The sequence below is a fragment of the Cebus imitator genome, unplaced genomic scaffold (genome assembly GCF_001604975.1).
Source record: "Cebus imitator isolate Cc_AM_T3 unplaced genomic scaffold, Cebus_imitator-1.0 Scaffold34, whole genome shotgun sequence".
Lineage (NCBI taxonomy): Eukaryota > Metazoa > Chordata > Mammalia > Primates > Cebidae > Cebus > Cebus imitator.
The window spans coordinates 1,157,355-1,163,170 of record NW_016107349.1 but is presented as its reverse complement, the minus strand read 5'-3'; the positions used below and the strand labels follow the sequence as shown (position 1 = coordinate 1,163,170).

The following is a 5,816-nucleotide window of genomic DNA, read 5'->3' as shown; positions in this document are numbered from 1 at the left end:
AAAAAAAAAAAAAAAAGAATAAACTGTAGAATTGTAGACATAATGTCCCATGACCCTTTAACACTTCGACTGTACCTTCCTCAGTACAAGGGGACTCTAACCTCACCATTCTGACACCATTGAAATCAGGAAATTGACATCCATTCCATCTTGCTGCATAACTCATGACCCCACTCAGACTTGCTGATTTTTATGATACCTTCTTCACATAGCCCTAGGATTCATAGATTTTATAGATTCAGGATTATGTGTTGCATTTGGTTTGCATGTCTCTTTAGGCTCTTTGAATCTGAATTGGTTCCTAGTCTTTTCTTGTCTTTGATGATTGCTATTTTTGAAGATTATGGGTCAGTTACTTAGTAGAATGACCCTCAGTTGGGTCTGTTTGTTCTCATGACTTTAGTATTTTTGGTAGGACTGCCACAGGGATCATGTGTTCTTCTCATGACATCATATCAGGGAAAATTATGTCAATTTGTCCCATGTTGGTGATATTAACTGTGGTTGCTTGGTTAAGATAGTGTTGCCAAGTTTCTTCATTTTAAAGTTCTTATTTATTCTTACTTGCAAGACTGTAGTCCTCTAGTATCCTTATTTATTTTGAAGCTCAAATTGTCCCAAACTCAGCCAGTGGGAACCACTTGAAGCTGGCTCTGGTGTCTTTTTTTTTTATTTTAATTTTTAATTTCAGTGAAAAAACAAACATGTAACAAAATGTACTATCTTAATCTTTTTTTTTTGGCCGTGTTCCCCAGGCTAGTCTTGAACTCCTGGGCTCAGGCTATCCTCCCACCTCGGCCTCCCAAAGTGCTGGGATTATAGGACTGAACTACCACACCTGGCCAGTCTTAACCATTTTTAAGTGTACAGTTTAGTAGCGCCAAGAATATTCATGTTGTATATCTGGCGTCTTTTCGACAAGTCCTTCTCATCCTTCTTGTTTTTCAACACTTTCTTTCTTTTTTTTTTTTTGAGACAGAGTCTCTCACTGTCACCCAGTGAGTGTGGCATGATCTCAGCTCACTGCAGTCTCCGCCTCCTGGGTTCAAGCAGTTCTCCTGCCTCAGCCTCCCAAGTAGCTGGGACTGCAGGTGTGTGCCGCTATGCCCAGCTAAGTTTTTTGTATTTGTAGTATAGATGGGGTTTCACCATGTTGGCCTGGATGGTCTTGATCTCCTGACCTCGTGATCCACCCGCCTCGACCTCCCAAAGTGCTGGGATTATAGGCATGAGCCACCTCACCCAGCCTCTTTGAACACTTTTTTACATTTGCTAAAATAAGATGTTTCAGGTTAATCTTATTTTTCCCTGTCCCAGCCCTGGAACCAGGCAGTTGTCCAAGTAGTCCTTCTTGCTTTTAGTGGAAATGGTATTTGGAAACCAAGGTCTGTTCAGTAGGTGTGCTCATTGCTACTAAGGTGTTTTTTCTTCTAGGTTCTCTTAGCAGGCAGAGCTGGGGAGGTTTACATACACATACATCCTTCTTTTTTGGATCTATTTATGTATTAAAAATTAGAGTTCAGGCTGGGCGTGGTAGCTCATGCCTGTAATCCCAACAGTTTGGGAGGCCGAGGCAGGTGGATCATGAGGTCAGGAGATTGAGACCATCCTGGCTCTGGTGAAACCTCAGCATGGTGAAACCCTGTCTCTACTGAAATACAAAAAATTAGCCAGGTGTGGTGGCATGCGCCTATAGTCCCAGATACTTGGGAGGCTGAGGCAGGGGAATCACTTGAACTCGGAAGGCGGAGGCTACATTCATACCTTGCTTTTCCAACAGCGAAAAACCTGGTTCCTGTTTTCTTCGGTGTATTTGCCGTTTTGCTTAGTCTCCCTGTAGGTTAGTACTCCTGGCTGTGCCAGCCAAACTCAGCTGAAGACATGCCACTGTTCCCGCCCCACAGTCTGCCGCTGGGCATGCTGTCCTAAAGCTGAACTAAGAAATACTCCCTTCCCCTTCCTGGGTTCACTGGCCAAAAGCTTAGGTTTGATGAAAGGGAGGGGGAAATGAGGATGAAAAAAGGGAAAAGGCGAATTACAAAGCTCAGCCCTGACCATGCTGTTCCTGGGCCCTGCTGACTGGCTGAAGGTGGGCTTGACTCTCTCAGTTTTCCTCATGTTGAGCCAGAGTTGATCCCAGACATGCCTGCTCTAATCCTACTGCACGTGTGCTAATCCAGAACTGGCTGTGGACATTGTGGACATCACTGGCCAAAAGTGCGGACCTGAGGAAGGGGAAGGGATAGTGAGAAGACATGGGATAATGGCCCATTAGAAAGCTCATCTCCGGACATGCTTCTTGTCTTGTCCTTGACATGCATGCTGACCTATTGCTGGGCCCTGGGCATTCTGCCCTCTTCAAGCTTGCCACACTGATACCGCTCCCATTCCCCATCCCCCTCATCCTGTAGACAAAGGGAAAACCATAATTTGACTTTAAAAAAAAAGAGAAAAAATATTGACCTTTTCTATTTATTCCTCTGTTTATCATTTTTAGCACTTTTATTTCCTCTGGAATATTTCCACCTGGAATAATTTACCTTTGGCCTTGTCAACTTAAAATTCAAGAGATCTACATATTTGGAAAGGATACTTTATTTCTTACAAAGGGGGCTGGCCATCCCGCAGGCTGGAAAGGCTAGCCTTTGGCAGAGCCTGAAAGGTAGGCACTTCAGAGGAGGAGGGGTTGGAACAGGAATTTGTGCTGAATGGGTTGACCAAGTATATATATTCAACAGGTTATAGGAGGAGTTATGAATATTCATGGAGGGGGTCCTGATGCATGTGTACTGAACAGACATGCTTTTTTTTTTTTTTTTTTTCCNTTTTTCCTGAGACAGTGTCTCACTTTGTCACCCAGTCTGGAGTGCCGTGTACGATCTTGGCTCACTGCAACCTCCACCGATTCTCCTGCCTCAGCCTCCCTGGTAGTTGGGATTTTAGGCACACACCGCCATACGCAGCTATTTTTATTTTATTTTATTTTATTTTTAGTAGCAACAGGATTTCACAATGTTGGCCAGGCTGTCTTCAACTTCTGTACTCCAGTGATCTGCCCGCCTGAGCCTCCCAAGTCATGAGCCGTCATGCCCAGCCTCTTTCAGCATTTTAAAGATGTAGATTCATTACTTTCTGGGATCCATTGTTTCACTTGAGAAGTTATCTGTCATTTTTGTCATATTGAATGTCTTCTTTGACAGTTTGAAGAATTTCTTTATACTTGATTTTCAGTAGTTGGTTTATGATGTGTTCAGGTATGGATACATTTGTATTTATGATGCTTGGGATTCACTGAGTTTTCTTTTTTTGTTTTTTGTTTTTTTTTTGAGACAGAATTTCTCTCTCGTTGCCCAGGCTGGAGTGCAGTGGCATGATCATGGCTCACCACAACCTCTGTCTCCTGGGTTCAAGCAGTTCTTCTGCCTCTGCCTCCCGAGTAGCTGGGATTACAGTCACACATCATCATCACGCCTGGATAGTTTTGTATTTTTAGTAGAGACAGGCTTTCTCCATGTTGGTCAGGCTGATCTCGAACTCCCGACCTCAGGTCATCTGCCTGCCTCAGCCTCCCAAAGTGCTGGGATTACAGGTGTAAGCAATTGCGCCTGGCTGAGTTTTCTGTTTTTTTTTTTTTTTTTCCCAGGGTTAATTCACTTTATTTTTCTTGTATAAAAACCCTATGTTGTAGCCACAGTGGGAGCCTAGGTCCTCTGCACAGAGACTCTGGTGTGGATCTTGACAGAATGGTCAATGAATTCCTGTTAGGGAGACTGGGTGAATACAGTCTCTTTCCAAAGGTCAGCGGTCAGGTAGCTGTAGGTCTTAGAGGTGGCCTTGGCAAAGTTACCCAGGGTGGCATTCCAGCGCCTGGCTGAGGTGTAGCAGTCATCCATACCAGCCATCATGAGCAGTTTCTTGGGCACAGGCGCCGAGACGATGCCAGTGCCCCTGGGTGTGGGGATGAGGCGCACCAGGACAGAGCCTCAGCAGCCTGTCACCTTGGAAGGGATGGTGGAGGGCTTGCCAATCTTGTTCCCCCAGTAGCCTCTGCACACTGGGGCAATGGAGAGCTTGGCCAGGATGATGGCCCAGTGGATGGCAGTGACCACCTCCTTGGAGCGCTTAAAACCCAGACCAGCGTGGCTGTTGTGATCCCCAATGGCAACAAACGCCTTGAACCTGGTACGCTGGCCAGCATGGGTTTGGTTCTATATCGGCATAATCTTCAAACTCTCATTCTTGAGAGTCCCTAAGGAAAAGGTCAGTGAGCTCACATTCTTTGATGGGCAAGGAGAAGAAATAGATCTCCTCCAGGGATTTGATCTTCGTGTCCTTGACCAGGTGGTCCAGCTTGGTGATGGGCATCCACTCCTTATCCTTGGCCTTGCCTTTGCAAGCTCCATGGCCTTGGCCCCGGCCCCGGTCCCATCAATGGCTGCGACCTTGGCCCCAGATGCCACTGCTGAGACCTCTGTGGAAGCCACCACGGTTCTCTATGCCAGTGCCCCTGGGGCCTCTGGGTCCCCCGGCTGCACCAGCGCCATCCACCGTTTGGTGTTTTCTTGTAGAAGAAGCCAGACATGCACTTTATTTTATTGTTTTGTTTTTTGAGACAGAATTTTGCTCTTGTCACCCAAGCCGGAGTACAGTGGCACAATATTGGCTCACTGCAACCTCGACCTCCCAGGTTCAAGTGATTCTCCTGCCTCAGCCTCCTGAGTAGCTGGGATTACAGGCGCCCACCTCCACACCTGGCGAATTTTTGTGTTTTTAGTAGAGACAGGGTTTCACCGTGTTGACCAGGCTGATCTCAATCAAACTCCTAGCCTCAAGTGATGTGCCTGCCTCGGCCTCCCAAAGTGCTAGGATTACAGGTGTGAGCCACCACAGCTGGCCTAATTTTTGTATTTTAGTAGAGACGGGGTTTCACCATGTTGGTGAGGTTGGTGTCGAACTCCCGACCTCAGGTGATCTGACCACCTCAGCCTCCCAAAGTGCTGGGATTACAGGCGAGTGCCACCATGCTTGGCCCAAACATGCATGTCTAAAGAACTTTTAGGTTCAGGGGTACATGTACAGGTTTGTTATATAGGTAAACTTCTGTTATGTGGGTTTGGTGTAGAGATTATTTCATCACCCAGATACTAAGTGTAGTACCTGACAGTTATTTTTCTTGACAGGCATATTTATATTCCATGTTCACTTTGGGGTGGAGACAACATTTAAATATGTTATAATCAGGCCACTTACCTCAAAAGATGAAGCAAGGATAACGGGGCACTCAAGTACACAGCCTCTGTAAACTGGCTAGAACCAGTTCATGGCTGGTTGTCTTCTTGTCAGGAGAGAGTTACTGAAGTCAGTCTCTTATCCAGTAACAGCTGTAGTTTTGGCTTGTGGAACAGGAGGTCAGTTAGCATCTGGTAGTGAGCTGCAATTGTTTTTCTATTGCTTATCCAGGACAGTGCTTGTTTGACAGCTAGACAGAAACCTATGGCAGTTGGAACAGAGTTTATCTTTAAGAGTAGGACTGTGGGCCGGATGTGATGGCTCATGCTTGTAATCCCAGCACTTTGGGAGGCCGAGGCAGGTGGATCATGAGGTCAGCAATTTGACACCAGCCTGGCCAATACTGTGAAACTCTATCTTTACTAAAAATACAAAAAATTAGCTGGATGTGGTGGTGGGTGCCTGTAATCCCAGCTACTCGGTAGGCTGAGGCAGGAGAATCACTTGAACCTGGGAGGTGGAGGTTGCAGTGAGCCCAGATTGTGCCACTGCATTCCAGCCTGGGTGACAGAGCCAGACTCTGTCTC

General features: G+C 46.2%; 1 protein-coding gene and 1 pseudogene across 3 annotated transcripts in view; one reads left to right on the top strand and one right to left on the bottom strand.

The window, feature by feature from the left end:
- The window catches only part of CCM2 (CCM2 scaffold protein), an 80,035-nt gene that overhangs the window by 17,129 nt on the left and 57,090 nt on the right, over positions 1 to 5,816 (top strand). The gene's annotated exons all lie outside the window — the stretch shown is intronic.
- LOC108301405 overlaps positions 3,678 to 5,816 on the bottom strand; it is a 12,050-nt pseudogene continuing 9,911 nt past the window's right edge.